The sequence below is a fragment of the Symphalangus syndactylus genome, chromosome 17, assembly GCF_028878055.3.
Source record: "Symphalangus syndactylus isolate Jambi chromosome 17, NHGRI_mSymSyn1-v2.1_pri, whole genome shotgun sequence".
Taxonomy (NCBI): Eukaryota; Metazoa; Chordata; class Mammalia; order Primates; family Hylobatidae; genus Symphalangus; species Symphalangus syndactylus.
Window position 1 is genome coordinate 45,775,412 of NC_072439.2, and position 16,528 is coordinate 45,791,939.

The following is a 16,528-nucleotide window of genomic DNA, read 5'->3' on the forward strand; positions in this document are numbered from 1 at the left end:
AGCATATAAACTAAAGACTCAAAAATAATTTTTAAAAATCCATCCTTAGAAAGGCATCAATATAAAACTAGCCTAAAAATAGTTCTTCTCCCACTTTAATGTGCATAAGAATTGCCTGGGAAGCTTGTAAAAATTTAAGACCCAACCCTGACCTACTCAAGCAATATTAAGGTTGTGTCCAGGAATGTGCATTGTTCATAAGATCCTCAGGTGGTTTTGATGCAGCCTGAACCACATTCTAAGATACAATGTTAGAAAACCAAATTTTATACTGATGAAAATAAGCTGAGAACATGAACACTAAAATTCCTCTCAAGTTGAGCATATAGCTGAAAAGAATTGGACAACCACCAAATTATTAAGATGATAAATTAATAAACTCTACACCCAAAACCTGCTCTCTTCAAATTTTGTATACATAGAAATCACCTGGAGATCTTGTTAACATGCAGGTTCTGATTCAGAAGGACTGAGATAAAGTATAAGATTCTGCATTTTTAACAAGCTCCTAGATGGTGGCCCATGTTGCTGGTCCTTGGATCACATGTTGGACCTCAAACACTGAGGTCTTGAAAAAAAAAACTGCCAAAAGAGTATAAAAACAGGATTACTTATTTTTAACAGAGCACAAAACCATCAATCACAATTCTCATTTCCACCTCCATCTGGAAAATGGGCAGAGATTTTAGAATGTCACCTCTGCTAGTAAGTCAACTCCATGAACGCAGGGGTTTAGTAGGAGGGTTTTGCTCATGACTATATGACCAACACCCATTATATGCCTGGCACATAGTATGTGCTTAACAAATACTATGAATAAATGAATGCTGAATAAACAGTCTCTATAGTATTTCTGATGATAGAAGCCAATCAAAAATCAAATTCCCAAGAAGAACCTATAGATCCACCTGAGAAAAAAGTGCTTGTTCCTAGTTCTATTTAACATACAGCTATATCACTAATTGATGACTTAATTTATTATTTCTTCATTATATAGCATCCAAAGCAATCATGATCTCTAATAGACTCAATTATGAGTATTTTATAGGTAAGTCACTAAGTTGAGGGGGGAAAAATAAGCTGACCATGAAAGTCATACAACTATGGGGAGCTGTTTCAAAAGAAGAATACAGGCATATCTTGTTTTATTGCAGCTCACTTCAACTGCCTTTTACAGATAATGTGCTTTTTACGAACTGAAGGTTTGTGACAACCCTACATTGACCAAGTCTGCCAGCACCATTTTTCCAACAGCAGGTGCTTGTTTCATGTCTCCATGTCACATTTTGGAAATTCCCATAATATTCCAAAAATTTTCATTACTATTACATCTGTTGGGGTTATCTGTGAATAATGATCTTGATTTTACTATTCAGATTCTCCTAGGGCACTAAGAACAGTGCCCATATAAGATGGCAAACTTAATCGATAACTGTGTGTGTTCTGATGGCTCTACTGACTGGCCATTTCCATCTCTCCCCCTTTCCTCAGTCCACTCTATTCCCTGGGACACAACAATGTTGAAATTAGGCCAATTAATTAGTGTTCAAGTGAGAAGAGTTGCACGTCTCTTGTTGTAAATCAAAAAGGAGAAATGATGAAGCTTAGTGAGGAAGGCATGTTGAAAGTCATTACAGGCCGAATGCTAGGCCTCTGGAGCCAGTTAGCCAAGTTGTAAATGCAAAGGAAGGAATATAAAAGTGTTACTCCACAGAACACGTGAATTATAGAAAGTGAAATGGTCTTATTGATGACATGGAGAAAGTATGAGTGGTATGGATGGAAGATAAAATCAACCACAACATTCCCTTGAGCCAAAGCCCTTGAGCCAAAGCCTAATCAAGAGCAAGGCCCGAACTCTCTTCAATTCTAGAAGGCTGAGAGAGGTGAGGAAGCTGCAGAAGAAAAGTTTAAAGCTAGCAGAAGTTGGCTCATTATGTTTAAGGAAAGAAGCCATCTCTATAGCAGAAAAGTGGAAGGTGAACCAGCAAGCACTGATGTACAAACTGCAGCAAGTTATTCAGAAGATCTAGCTAAGACCATTGGCCAAGTTAGCTACACTAAACAACAGGTTTCCAATCAAGACAAAATGACCTTCTATTAGAAGAAAATGCCATATAGAACTTTTACAGCTAGAGAGAGAGAAGTCAATGCTGGCTTCATAGTTTCCAAGGAGAGGTTGACTCTCTTGTTAGGGGCTAACGCAGTTGTGGTGACGTTAAGTTGAAGTCATTGCTCATTGACCATTTCAAAAACCCTAGGGCCCTTAAGAATTATGCTAAAACTATTCTGCCTGTGCTCTATAAATGGAACAATGAAGCCTAGATGACAGCTGCACATCTGTTTATACCACGTTTAACTAAAGATTTAAAGTCCACTGTTCAGAAAAAAAAGTATTCCTTTCAAATTATTGTGGCCCGTTGACAATGTACCTAGTCACCCAAGAGCTCTGATGGCAATGCACTAGGAGATTAACGTTTTCATGGCTGCTAACACTACATCCATTCTACAGCTCATGAATCAAGGAGTCATTTAGACTTTCTAGTCTTATTACTTAAGAAGTATATTTCTTAAGACTATAGCTGCCATAGATAGTGATTCCTCTCATGAATCTGGGCAAAGTAAGTTGAAAACCTTCTGGGGAAGATTCACCATTCTAGATGACACTAAGAAAATTCGTGATTCATTGGAAGAGGTCAAGATAACTACACTAATAGGAGTTTGGAATAAGTTGATTCCAGCCCTCGTAGATGACTTTAAGTGGTTCAAGACTTCAGTAGAGGGAGTATCTGCAGATGTAGTGGAAATAGTAAGAGTACTAGAATTAGAAATGAAGCCTGAAGATGTGACTGAATTGCTGCAATCTCATGTTAAAATTTGAGCAGATGAGACATTGTTTCTTATGAATAAGCAAAGAAAGTAGTTTCTTGAGATGAAATCTACTCCTGGTAAAGATGCTGTGAGCATTGTTGAAATGACAACCAAGAATTTAGAATATCACAAAAACTTAGTTGATAAAGCAGCAGCAGGGTTTAAGAGAATTGATTACAATTTTGAAAAAAGTTCTACTGTAGATAAGATGCTATCAAATAGCATTGCATGCTACAGAGAAATCTCTCATGAAAGGAAGAGTCAGTTGACAAATTTCATCATTATCTTATTTTAAGAAATTTCCACAGCCATCCTAACCTTCAGCAACTATCTCCTTGAGTCAGCAGCTACCAACATTGAGGCAAGACCCTCCATCAGCAAAAATATTATTATGACTCTCTGAAGGCTCAGATGATTGTTAGCATTTTTTGCAGTAAAATATGTTTAAGACACGTATATTTTTAAAGACATAATGACATTGCACACTTAAAATACTACAGTAGAGTGTAAATATAACTTTTCTATGCACTGGGAGACAAAACAGTCTATGTGACTTGCTTTATTGCAATATTAGCTTTATTGCAGTGGTCTGGAAACAAACCAGCAATATCTCCAAGGTATGCCTGTATATGGATAGCATTCATTGTGTCTTCAATTAGCTTTGTATGAGAAACCATGCCTAAGAAGAAATTTAGAAAGGTTTCATCTTTATCAGGTTTGATTTATAAATTTCAAAATCCTCTCCTATCAAAGGAGACCGTTGCTTCAAATTTTAAAATGTCCTTTTCTCTTATTTGAATGTCTTAATGGTGTTCAGGTCTAGAAATGAATGGAAATTGTTTTGAGTCTGAGAAAGTTGAAGCACAGTAGAAAGTAAATGATGAATGAGCCCAGATGAATAGCTAATGCAAGTTCAAATTTAGCTATGTCACTTAGTAGAGATTTTCAGAACTTCCATAACAAAATTCTTTAATTGAAGAAGGAATGATTCTCATGAAAAAATAAATTCATTATTTCCTCAGCATTGTAAATATGTTACACAGATGTTCCTTAAAGCCTAAAAATACTTTAATGTTTCCATATATCATATTAATCCTGAAAGCTGTTTTATGTAGCAACTTTTCCACTTGATTGAATGGATAGATGATGCTATTAAAAGGTCAAGTCATGACATTTGGAAACATCAGAAATACTTTTGCTCTTCTCTATCTCTCTTTCTCTCCTTTAAATTTTACCTGTGATGGTGAATTTTATGTGACAATTTGACTAGGCCAGGTGGTAACCAGACATTTGGTAAAGCATTATTCTGGGTGTGTCTGTGAGGGTGTCTCTGGATGAAATTAACATTTGAATCTGTAGACTGAGTAAAGCAGATTATCCCTCCCTAACGTGGACAGGCCTCATACAATCAATTGAAGACTTGAATAGAACAAAAAGACTGAGTGAGAGGAAAATTTCATCTGCCTGAGTCCTTGAATTAGAACGTTGGTCTTCTCCTAACCTCGGACTGGAACTTACACCATTGAGTCTCCAAATCTCGGGCCTTTGGACTCAGACTGAAACTATGCCACTGGCTCTCCTGAGTCTCCAACTTGCCCACTCCAGATTTTGGGACTTGACAACCTCCATAATCATGTGAGCCAATTCCTTATAATAATAAATCTCACATATGTATATAATATACAACACACATACAGACACACACACACATACACACACACACATCCTATTGGTTCTGTTTTTCTGGAGAACCCTAATACAGTATCCTTAGATTTTTTTTTTTATTTAAGAAATTCTACCATAGTATATACCACAGAGTGCATCATTAATGACAGTTTTGAAAGTGACAGTGTCTGCTGGAGTTTCCTAATTAATCCCATAGAGCTCAGTTCTCTAGGTTATTTCTCCTAGCTGTTAGCAAGCCTCCCATTAGATACAGCAGGGACTTGTGTGCTGGGTTTGCAATCAGAGAATTGAGTTCATTCTGTAGCTTTCCCTTCATATCTCTTGGAGCAACTTTGTGAGGCTATCGCTCATCTTACTCTTAAAGGAATCCTTTCAGATTTCCTCTATATCTCACAGTTAATCACATGCAAATATGGTTATGTGAGGAATTCATCACTAAACAAGTTAGTTGTGAGATGGTAAGCAGCTGAAAAAAAAGAGAAGAAAGGAGGCCGAAGGGGTAAAAGGAAAAAATGAAGGAAGGAAGGAAGGAAGGAAGGAAGGAAGGAAGGAAGGAAGGAAGGAAGGAAGGAAAGAAGGAAGGGAGGAAGCAAGGGAGGAAGGGAGGAAGGGAGGAAGAGAGGAAGGGAGGGGTGGAGGAAGAGAGGGGGGAGGGAGGGAAGAGGAGAGAGGGAGGAAGGAAGAAAAGAAGGAAGGAAAGAGGGGAGGGAGGGAGGAAAGGAGAGAGGGAGGGAAAGAAGGACAAAATGCTGGAGCAAAGGAGTTTGGTTACATGATTTCTCTAATGGCAATGAGCTGCTTTCTGGATGAAATACAGAATCAGAGCGAGACTCCATCTCAAAAAAAAAAAGAAGAAGCATTCAATTTTTAAAGTAGTTAACTATGATTAAAAATGCCTTTCTAAAGAAAAATCTTATGCTACTCTTTCTTATAAAAATAACTAGATTCAATATTTAATAAATAAATTAGTCGGGGCATAGTGGCTCATGCCTGTGATCTCAGCACTTTGGAAGGCTGAGTGGGATGGTCACTTGAGCTCAGGAATTTGAGACCATCCTAGGCAACAAAGCAAGACTCCATCTCTACCGAAAATAAAATCATTAGCCAGGCATGATGGCACAGTGAGACCCTGTCTCAAATTCACACATAACAATATTAACTTTAAATGTAAATGGGCTAGATGCTCCAATTAAAAGACACAGACTGGCAAATTGGATAAGGTGTCAAGACCCATCAGTGTGCTGTATTCAGGAAACCCATCTCATGTGCAGAGACACAGATAGACTCAAAATAAAGGGATGGAGGAAGATCTACCAAGCAAATGGAAAACAAAAAAAGGCAGGGGTTGCAATCCTAGTCTCTGATAAAACAGACTTTAAACGAAAAAAGATCAAAAGAGACAAAGAAGGCCATTACATAATGGTAAAGGGATCAATTCAACAAGAAGAGCTAACTATCCTAAATATATATGCACCCAATACAGGAGCACCCAGATTCATAAAGCAAGTCCTCAGTGACCTACAAAGAGACTTAGACTCCCATACAATAATAATGGGAGATTTTAACACCCCACTGTCAACATTAGACAGATCAACGAGACAGAAAGTTAACAAGGATACCCAGGAATTGAACTCAGCTCTGCACCAAGTGGACCTAATAGAAATCTACTGAACTCTCCACCCCAAATCAACAGAATATACATTTTTTTCAGCACCACACCACACCTATTCCAAAATGGACCACGTAGTTGGAAGTAAAGCACTCCTCAGCAAATGTAAAAGAACAGAAATTATAACAAACTGTCTCTCAGACCACAGTGCAATCAAACTAGAACTCAGGATTAAGAAACTCACTCAAAACCACTCCACTACATGGAAACTGAACAACCTGCTCCTGAATGACTATTGGGTACATAATGAAGTGAAGGCAGAAATAAAGATGTTCTTTGAAACCAACGAGAACAAAGACACAACATACCAGAATCTCTGGGACACATTCAAAGCAGTGTGTAGAGGGAAATTTATAGCACTAAAAAATTAATTAAAAGTGGTAAAGAGAAAAAGTCCACAGAATTTGAAGACAGATGACATGAATTTGAACCCTGGATTTACTGTTTGCTGCCTGGGTAAATGATTTTGAAGGAGTCATTCGATATGCAAGCTCTTTAGTTTTCTAAACTACAAAATAGATTACAATAAAGCTTTCATCATCATAGGACTGCTGGAGGAAATAAAATCATATATATGACCAGCCTAGGCAACACAGTGAAACCATGTCTCTCCAAAAAAATTTAAAAATAAAAAAATGAAAATAAATTAGCCAGGCATGGTGGTGCATGTCTGTAGTCCCAGCTACTTGGGAGGCTGAGGTAGGGGGATTGCTTGAGCGCAAGAGGCTGAGGCTGCAGTGAGCCATGATTGCATCACTGCACTCCAGCCTAAGCAACACAGTGAGACCCTGCCTCAAAAACAAACAAAAATCCATGATAAGTGAAAAGCAATTTAAATGCCTCCAAAGAACCATAGTTTTGCTCACATTATTTTGTACATAGGCTAGAATTCCCTGAAATGCAGAACAAGAAAGAGGGTAGAAGAGGCATCATTGGCCAAAAGATGGCATTAAAAAGACAGGAATGAGGTGGGAGAAATCAGTGTTTTTATTGATATAAACGATGAAGTTTAAAAAACAGATACTTGAACTAGATGTCTAGGATGTCTAAATATAAAAACTTATTAGTTAATGTCTGAGGATTCTAACTCTGGCACATCACATGTGCTTAGTAAACACATGTTTACTAAGATTCCCATCTTCAGGGTCAACTGGTATTTATTACGCATCTTATACATACCAGATATTTCACGTTGAAGTGAGTTGCTTTGCAAATTTTAGGTAGAATTCAAATCTTAGGGGAAAAAATGAGTGTTCTGTAAAAGCAATTGTGAAGATGGGGAAACTTCTAATAGTTGAGGTCCTTTTAATGTGTATGTTATTTATCAGTGCACATACAATTTAATAAATAATGAATGTTATGAATGAACAAATTCCTTTTCTTGCACTATTCAGAGTAATTTTTAAAGCCCAATAGAAATCAATTTAAAACTGAATCCCTTTTTAGCTACAAAAGTCAGTACCATGATTAGATTTTCTTATATATAATACAAACGCAACTCAATAAACTCAGTGCTTGCCCTGAGTCATTCTTCAGTGATGAGTCAGCCTAATGGTGCCCATCAGTTCAGCATATCTAAGCATTTCAAACTATCAGTAAACAAATCTTTCTTAAGCTCTACATTGCCTCTATTTTAGAAGTTTGTGAGAATTCAAGGAAAATAAACAGTCTGTGATCACTAGGCACTTATAGTTGAGAGAAGTATACACAGACACATATATTGAATTCTGAACGAATAAATAACACATCTGAATTAATAAATAACAGTATATAATAAAGTACAGTAAGGCCCTCTCGCTTAACATAGGTAGGCTCTTGGAAACGGCAACTTTAAGTGAAATGGCATATAACGAATGTAACCAACTTTAACATAGGCTAATGGTTGTAAATAAGGGTGAAGTTCTTTCAGCATATTTCTGGTCACAGAAACATCACCAAACTTCTAACTAAAGACCAAAACACTTCTAATATTAAACATGGAACTAAACGTGAGCTATACATACATTTAAGAACCACTAATAAAAACAAGTAAGATAATTGTTTACCCACTTATTCCAGTTCAGGGTTGGCGATGGCTGGAGCCTGACCGGGCAGCCCAGGGGACAAGGCAGGAACCAGCCCTGACCAGGATGTCATTCCATCATAACATCACTCACACACACCCATAGTCACTCACACTGGGGCCATTTAGACACGCCAATGAGTCTACCACACACAGCTTTGGGGTGTGGAGGAAACTGGAGTATCCAGGGAAAATCCACACAGACATGGGGAAAATGTGCAAACTCCACACAGACTGTGGCCCCAGTCAGGAATATATATATTTTTTTCTCATCAATATTAAATGAAATGACGTTATTTGAGGATGTGTTGTATACTCCAGCTGAACAACTGGATATAAGCCAATATAAAGTGCTAATTGTTCAGTCAGATAAGATAAAGAACATGAGAAAGTAATTATACGCACACAATAAATTCATCAGGAATTCTTCACAGAGAAGATAAAAATCAAGCAGAGTCTGTAAGAATAATTAAATCATGGACTGTTAAGCCAAGAAGCTAAAGGCACGTCTGTCAGATTGTATTAGTTTTCTAGGACTGCCATAATGAAGTACCACAAACTGGGTGTCTTGCACAACAGAAACTTGTTTTGGAGGCTAGAAGTCCAAAATCAAGGTGTTGACAGGATTGGTTCCTTCTGAGGGCTGTGAAGTACAACTTGTTCCATGCTCCTCACCTAGCTGCTGGTCCTTTGCTAGTGATGTTTGGTTTTCCTTGGCTTATAGTCACATCATCCTGATCTCTGTCTTCATGTTCACATGATAACTTCATGTTCACATAGTGTAATTTCCCTATGTGTCTGTATCCAAATTTCTCCTTTTTAATGAAAGCGATCATACTGGAATAGGGTCCCACCCTCCTCCAGCATGATTTTATCTCATCTTAACACATTAAATCTGCAACATCCCTATTTCCAAATAAGGTAACATTCTCAGATGCTCATGGTTAAAATGAGAATGTAAATGTGGGGTGGGGTGTGAGGGTAACATAATTCAATTCATCACTCAAATGAATCATTATCAGCAAAAGAAATGATTATGATAGGTGACCTGCTCAGGGCTAACGGATAAATAGCTACATGTGACCAGGTGACATACAGCCCTGGAAACTAGGCAAAGAAGTTCAGACTTTATGTGGTGAGCAAGAAGAAGGCACTGTGAACACTCAAGTAGAATAAATTATGTTTTATGAATGTTAATCTGGAGAGTGGGTCCTGGTTGGTTAGGAGTAGGAAGAGACAAAGGAGGCAGAATGTCTAAACAGAAGGTGACATGAAGTGAAAAATGACACCTGGAGGCAGGAATCAGAATGAAAGAGATTGAATGAATCCAAGAGAAACTAAGCTATCAATAAGAAATTAGGTACTTGGAGGTGGGGTCAGACTATACTAACCTACTTCCCATATTCTTGTTAATTTGAAGAAATGTCTCACAAACTTACTTTAAAATTCATTAATAAGCCATCAATTACCAATTTTTATAATTATGTGTGACATGCAATCATATAAATGACTCACTTATGCAGGGCTCTTCCTGTTCTTGGTATAATGTCAAAGGCTTAGATAGGAAAAATGCCACTGGTTTTAACAAGTTTGGAAATCACAAAAACCTTCTTCATTGTAATGTGCTATTGGACTGACACAGCTGTCATCCCCAGCAACTATTATGCACTGAAGAAAGAAACTTACAAAATGACTCCAGAAGGCACCATCTAAAATAGAATGCCAAGATAACCCTAACATAATACTGAATAGTGGAATGTGAGGAAAGAAGATATAGTCAAAACATCAAAAGATCCCATAATTTTCAGTGTCACGTGAAGACATGTAGCAAAAAACTAGTCTGAAAAACAGGATGTCCAACATGATTTTTGACAACTTTTATATCTTATATGTAGTGACAAAATACCAGATGAGAGGTAAAATATTGAAAAATGTAGTAAGAAATCAATAGGAGATGAGATGGATGGATGGCGATGAATATATAATTTTTTTTTTTTTTAGAGAACAACTTTTTCTTTATTCAGTAATGCAGAATTAACATTAAATCACTTTGATAATTCTAAAACTATCCATGCTTTTGTATTTTAGTTTTTTTTATTATTATTATTATAGTTTAGGTTTTAGGGTACATGTGCACAATGTGCAGGTTTGTTACATATGTATCCATGTGCCACGTTGTTTTGCTGCACCCATTAACTCATCATTTAGCATTAGGTATATCTCCTAATGCTGTCCCTCCCCCTCCCCCCACCCCACAACAGTCCCCGGAGTGTGATGTTCCCCTTCCTGTGTCCATGAGTTCTCATTGTTCAATTCCCACCTATGAGTGAGAACATGTGGTGTTTGGTTTTTTGTCCTTGCGATAGTTTACTGAGAATGATGTTTTCCAGTTTCATCCATGTCCCTAGAAGGGACATGAACTCATCATTTTTTATGGCTGCATAGTATTCCATGGTGTATATGTGCCACATTTTCTTAATCCAGTCTATTGTTGTTGGACATTTGGGTTGGTTCCAAGTCTTTGCTATTGTGAATAGTGCCACAATAAACATACGTGTGCACGTGTCTTTATAGCAGCATGATTTATAGTCCTTTGGGTATATACCCAGTAATGGGATGGCTGGGTCAAATGGTATTTCTAGTTCTAGATCCCTGAGGAATCACCACACTGACTTCCACAATGGTTGAACTAGTTTACAGTCCCACCAACAGTGTAAAAGTGTTCCTATTTCTCCACATCCTCTCCAGCACCTGTTGTTTCCTGACTTTTTAATGATGGCCATTCTAACTGGTGTGAGATGGTATCTCACTGTGGTTTTGATTTGCATTTCTCTGATGGCCAGTGATGATAAGCATTTTTTCATGTGTTTTCTGGCTGCATAAATATCTTCTTTTGAGAAGTGTCTGTTCATGTCCTTCGCCCACTTTTTGATGGTATTGTTTGTTTTTTTCTTATAAATTTGTTTGAGTTCATTGTAGATTCTGGATATTAGCCCTTTGTCAGATGAGTAGGTTGCAAAAATTTTCTCCCATTCTGTAGGTTGCCTGTTCACTCTGATGGTAGTTTCTTTTGCTGTGCAGAAGCTCTTTAGTTTCATTAGATCCCATTTGTCAATTTTGGCTTTTGTTGCCATTGCTTTTGGTGTTTTAGACATGAAGTCCTTGCCCATGCCTATGTCCTGAATGGTATTGCCTAGGTTTTCTTGTAGAATTTTAATGGTTTTAGGTCTAACATTTAAGTCTTTAATCCATCTTGAATTAATTTTTGTACAAGGTGTAAGGAAGGGATCCAGTTTCAGCTTTCTACATATGGCTAGCCAGTTTTCCCAGCACCATTTATTAAATAGGGAATCCTTTCCCCATTTCTTGTTTTTGTCAGGTTTGTCAAAGATCAGATGGTTGTAGATATGTGGCATTATTTCTGAGGGCTCTGTTCTGTTCCATTGATCTATGTGTCTGTTGTTGTACCAGTACCATGCTGTTTTGGTTACTGTAGCCTTGTAGTACAGTTTGAAGTCAGGTAGCGTGATGCCTCCAGCTGTGTTCTTTTGGCTTACGATTGACTTGGCGATGCGGGCTCTTTTTTGGTTCCATATGAACTTTCAAGTAGTTTTTTCCAATTCTGTGAAGAAAGTCATTGGTAGCTTGATGGGGATGGCATTGAATCTATAAATTACCTTGGGCAGTATGGCCATTTTCACGATATTGATTCTTCCAACCCATGAGCATGGAATGTTCTTCCATTTGTTTGTATCCTCTTTTATTTCATTGAGCAGTGGTTTGTAGTTCTCCTTGAAGAGGTCCTTCACATCCCTTGTAAGTTGGATTCCTAGGTATTTTATTCTCTTTGAAGCAATTGTGAATGGGAGTTCACTCATGATTTGGCTCTCTGTTTGTCTGTGATTGGTGTACAAGAAAACCCCATCGTCTCAGCCTAAAATCTCCTTAAGCTGATTAGCAACTTCAGCAAAGTCTCAGGATACAAAATCAATGTACAAAAATCACAAGAATATATAATTTTTTAAAGAGAAATGTGATAAGCGTGCAGTTAACAAAACACTAAAGTAGGCCAATATACTTCCAGACATTCTAGATCCCTTATAGGAAAAGCTAGACAAGCCATGCTGTTATAAAATCCTAATATTATACTATGTTTATAAATATTTGAGGTGTTGCAAAACTCAAAGAAGTTATCATCTGCCTGGCTGAGATACTGGGGCAAGGAGAAAGGGTATAGAAGTTAAATGAGAAGAAGTGGGTCAGGCAGAAAAATCCCTTCTTTAGCTTCAGGTCCCTTAAGCTACTTTCTTTCTCCATCCCTTTGTAGTCAAACATCTAGAAGAACTCTCTTTCCTTTCTTCAGGTTCATTTTTTTCCCTTAGACAATATTCAGTGTACTCCAAACTGGCTTGCATCACCAACTTTGCACCAAAATCACTATTGCTGTCCTCAATGTCATCTGTGAGGTTCAACGCAAAGGACATCTTTCAGTCTTCATTTTTCTTGATCTCTGAGACACATCCCACTTTCTTCTTGAAATTCTCTGTTCTCTTGGCTTCTGTGACACCATCTTCTCTTCTCTTTCCTCCTACATTTCAGCCATGACTTTGCTATCGCCATCACCAAATCATCTTCTCTATAAAATGCTCAAATGTTGCTCAAAACTCTCTAGACAATCCCTTACATCTCCTCAACTAACATTTCGATGCCAAAGAATTCCAAATTTTCTGTCTAACTTAAACTTCCCTTAATGCCAAATTGAAGTATATTCAACTAGTTACTCACCTTAGATGTCCCATAGGCACTCCAAACCCATCATGATTTTCTCACTCAATCTCTTCCCTAGGTGAGCAGCACCAACATCTGCCTATTCATTAGTCCAGAAACCCGGGAATCAACCTCTAAAGCTCTCTCCTCATCATCTACTATCATCAATTAATCAAGATTGGCTGGTTTTACCTCACAAATGCACTTAGATGCATCCACATCTCCACTTACATTTTTAAGACAAGCCCTCACTGGCTTTCGTCCATTGGTTTCCCTGCATCCAGCCTTTCTCCTGTTCATCCTACAGCTGGAGTGATATGTTTAAAACACAAGTGTGATCACGAAACTTCTCAGCTTAAAATCTTTAATTAGCTGTTCCTTGTTCTTAACATGAAACTCTAATCTTTAGTGTGACCTTCAAGATCCTGCTTCTCATCATCAGTCTCACTGGGCACCTCTCCTGTGCTCTCTGCTACTGGCCTTCCTTTGGTTCTTAAAAAGTCCTTCTTTCTACCTGAAGGCCCTTAGGCATGCTGATTTACCCATGTAAGAGATTCTCTTCTTTTCTACTCTTCCTTCTATGATTTCTTGACTTTTACTTACCCTTCAGATTCCAGAATAAAACTCTTCTTGTTCAAGCAAAATTTTCCCTAACCCCACCACCCAGATCACGTGCCCTATTAACCTATTTCTCCTTTAGAATAGTTGCCACATTTGCAATGAAATGTTCTTTGGTGTAATGAAATGGCCTGTTAATTATCTTTCTTGCCTGACAGAATATTAGTCATGTATATCTAATTTACTGCTTTATCCTTATCTCTAACCTTGCGCAAAGTAAGTACTCAATAAATATTTATCAAATGAGTGAATGAACTCCAATAGTTACCAGTGTTATGATAACCATGATCAGGAAAACTATAGTAAAAATCAATAGTCTCAATTACAGTCACATCATTAAACAACCCCACAGATTTAGTAAATAAAATTGTATGTTATTTGTAAACAATGGCTTGCTTATTTTTATGTATAATCACAAGTGTAATTTCTTTAAGGACCAAATATGTAACATGTAAAATTGCATTAAAAATGTTTAAAAAGGTGTTCCTTCTAAGAAGTCAAAACATCCTCAAAGTTAGCAACCATGCCATAATCAAAAGGAAAGCCATATTTGATAAGAATTATTCAAATCCTGAATAATATTGTTATTTGGAATAAATAACAAAAGATATATTAGAAGTCCTTATGTATAAAAAAATTCATATCTTGAATTTGATGATATCAATATGTTCAACAAATTTTTCCATCAGTTTCTTATGTTTTGAAGATTATATATTTAAATGACAATTAGTATACAGTTGTAAAACATCTGTCATTGTATAGTGCATTCAAGATGAAAACAGCTGCCAATCTGTGCCATAGATTTTATCCAGAACACTTCCAGATAAAAATCGAGTGACTTGGTCTTTATGATTTGGCCAATTTTCAGTAAGTTGCATTAAACAAGTAAGGTAATCTAAATCTCTGGCCCCTTTCCTTAACTTCTTTCCTGTCTCAATAAATGGCAATGCCATCCCTATGTTGCTCAGATTCCAAATCTTGGCTCCTCTTGATCAATTCTACACCACAATAAACTAACTGCAAGTATTTTTGGCTCTACTTTCAAAACATACTATGAATATACCTCACTCCTCTTCACCTCCTATAACTTTCCTTATCCAGGCCATCAACATCTTTACCTGAACTACTGCAATAGCCTTCCAACTCATCTCCAATTTCCACTGCTCCCCACCACACCCAACACAATAGTTCATCTATCACACTGGAGCCAGAACTATCCTTTTCAATACAAGGCTGAGCATATCACTCTCCTCCTTGATGCAACTCTGAAGTCCTTGCAAACTTTCCTACATTACCTGGCCCCTGCCTAATTCTCCAACAGGATTTCCTTCTTTTGTCTGCTCCACTACATTTTCCTTCATTTTGTTCCTAGAGCATTCTAGGCTCATTCCCACTTAGAGCCTTTCCACTTTTTATTCTTCTGGTTGAAGTGTTCTATCCAAGATTATTACATGGCTGTTTCCTTTCTTATCATCAAGTCTCAGGTTAACCACCACTCTCCCCTCACTCCCTGTCCCAGAGGTTGACCGCTCTGAATAAATCCCCAGCCAATTTCTAGCACATCATCCTGTTTCATTTTCTTCCTATTAATTTTTACTACCCGAAATTGTCTTCTCTAGTTCTATAGTCACCCACTAATTCTGTCTTAACCCCAGAATGTAAAGCTTCTGAGCACGGGAAATTCTTAAGTCTTGTTCATCATTTACTCCACTTTACACCAAGCCTAGAAAAGTGTTCAGGACACAGTAGGTGCTCACTAAATATTTATTACATGATTGAATATACTTAGTAGCATCAAAAGCAGCTCAAATTTTTAAAAAAAGCAATAATCATATATGTAAAATTCAAAGCAAAGTATCACATGAATTTGTATCATGTAGTTTCATGTTATACATATAAACTACCAAAGGGGCTTGTTACATGTTAGAAATCTCAAATATTATAATGAAAATACATTAGTTTCCTAAGAAAGTTTACCTCTGTGTTATGTAAGGGTAAAAATCCATTTTTATGAAAAATATTTTAAGATGAGGAATTTTAAATAAATCTGCATTATGAATGGGGAAGGGAAGCCATATTTCTTTTCTTCTGCAAAACTGGAATGATCCCTTTAGGACTGAATCAGTAGCATTTAAAGAAATATTTTGATCCAAAGGTCAATTTAAAAAATGAATATGGATTTTTAAGAAAAAGAAAAAACTATTTAAAGCTAAGGGAAACAACATAATTTGGTTTCCCGAGAGCCAACAAATCATCCTGCAGCTAAACAGAAGCTGTGTGTTTATACCTGAGGTTTTCCATCTCCACAGATCTACGACATATGCTTTTCATGTGCAGTGGGTAAGTTCAGAACTCTCCAAAACTTTCTCTGAATGCCCAAACACCTCTAAATCAATGTTCTTATTTGTAGAACTCATTAGCTAGTTACACAATTAACAGGAATGATTCAAATCCATACCTCAGGGAAATCATAAATTACCACATCTCATGGACTTCTTCAGGAAGAGTCAAAGGCAGAGCATTTGCAAATGCCAAGAGTCCACTCACTGTTAAGTGGACAGTTTCCATGAGAGAATAAACTATCTTGGATATTAGTTAAGATTTTTAAAAATTAACTAGAAAATGATTTACTCCACTGGAGCTATTTACTAAATACTGCAGAGCATGAATACAACCACTTAGATTACTTATAGCAGCAAACAGAAATAGCAGTAGGCACTTTATCTTCCTGTTAAGTGATTGCCTTTGTTACACAACACTGTCTGGAAAAATCTGACTACGATTCTAACTGCAAGCCACAGTAATCATGTCAATATGTGAGCTATCTGAATATCTAATTATGAAGAAAAGAAGGC

General features: G+C 37.1%; 1 protein-coding gene across 5 annotated transcripts in view; it reads right to left on the bottom strand.

Annotated features, from left to right (window-relative positions):
* Positions 1-16,528, bottom strand: part of NELL2 (neural EGFL like 2) — a 447,696-nt gene that overhangs the window by 175,563 nt on the left and 255,605 nt on the right. The gene's annotated exons all lie outside the window — the stretch shown is intronic.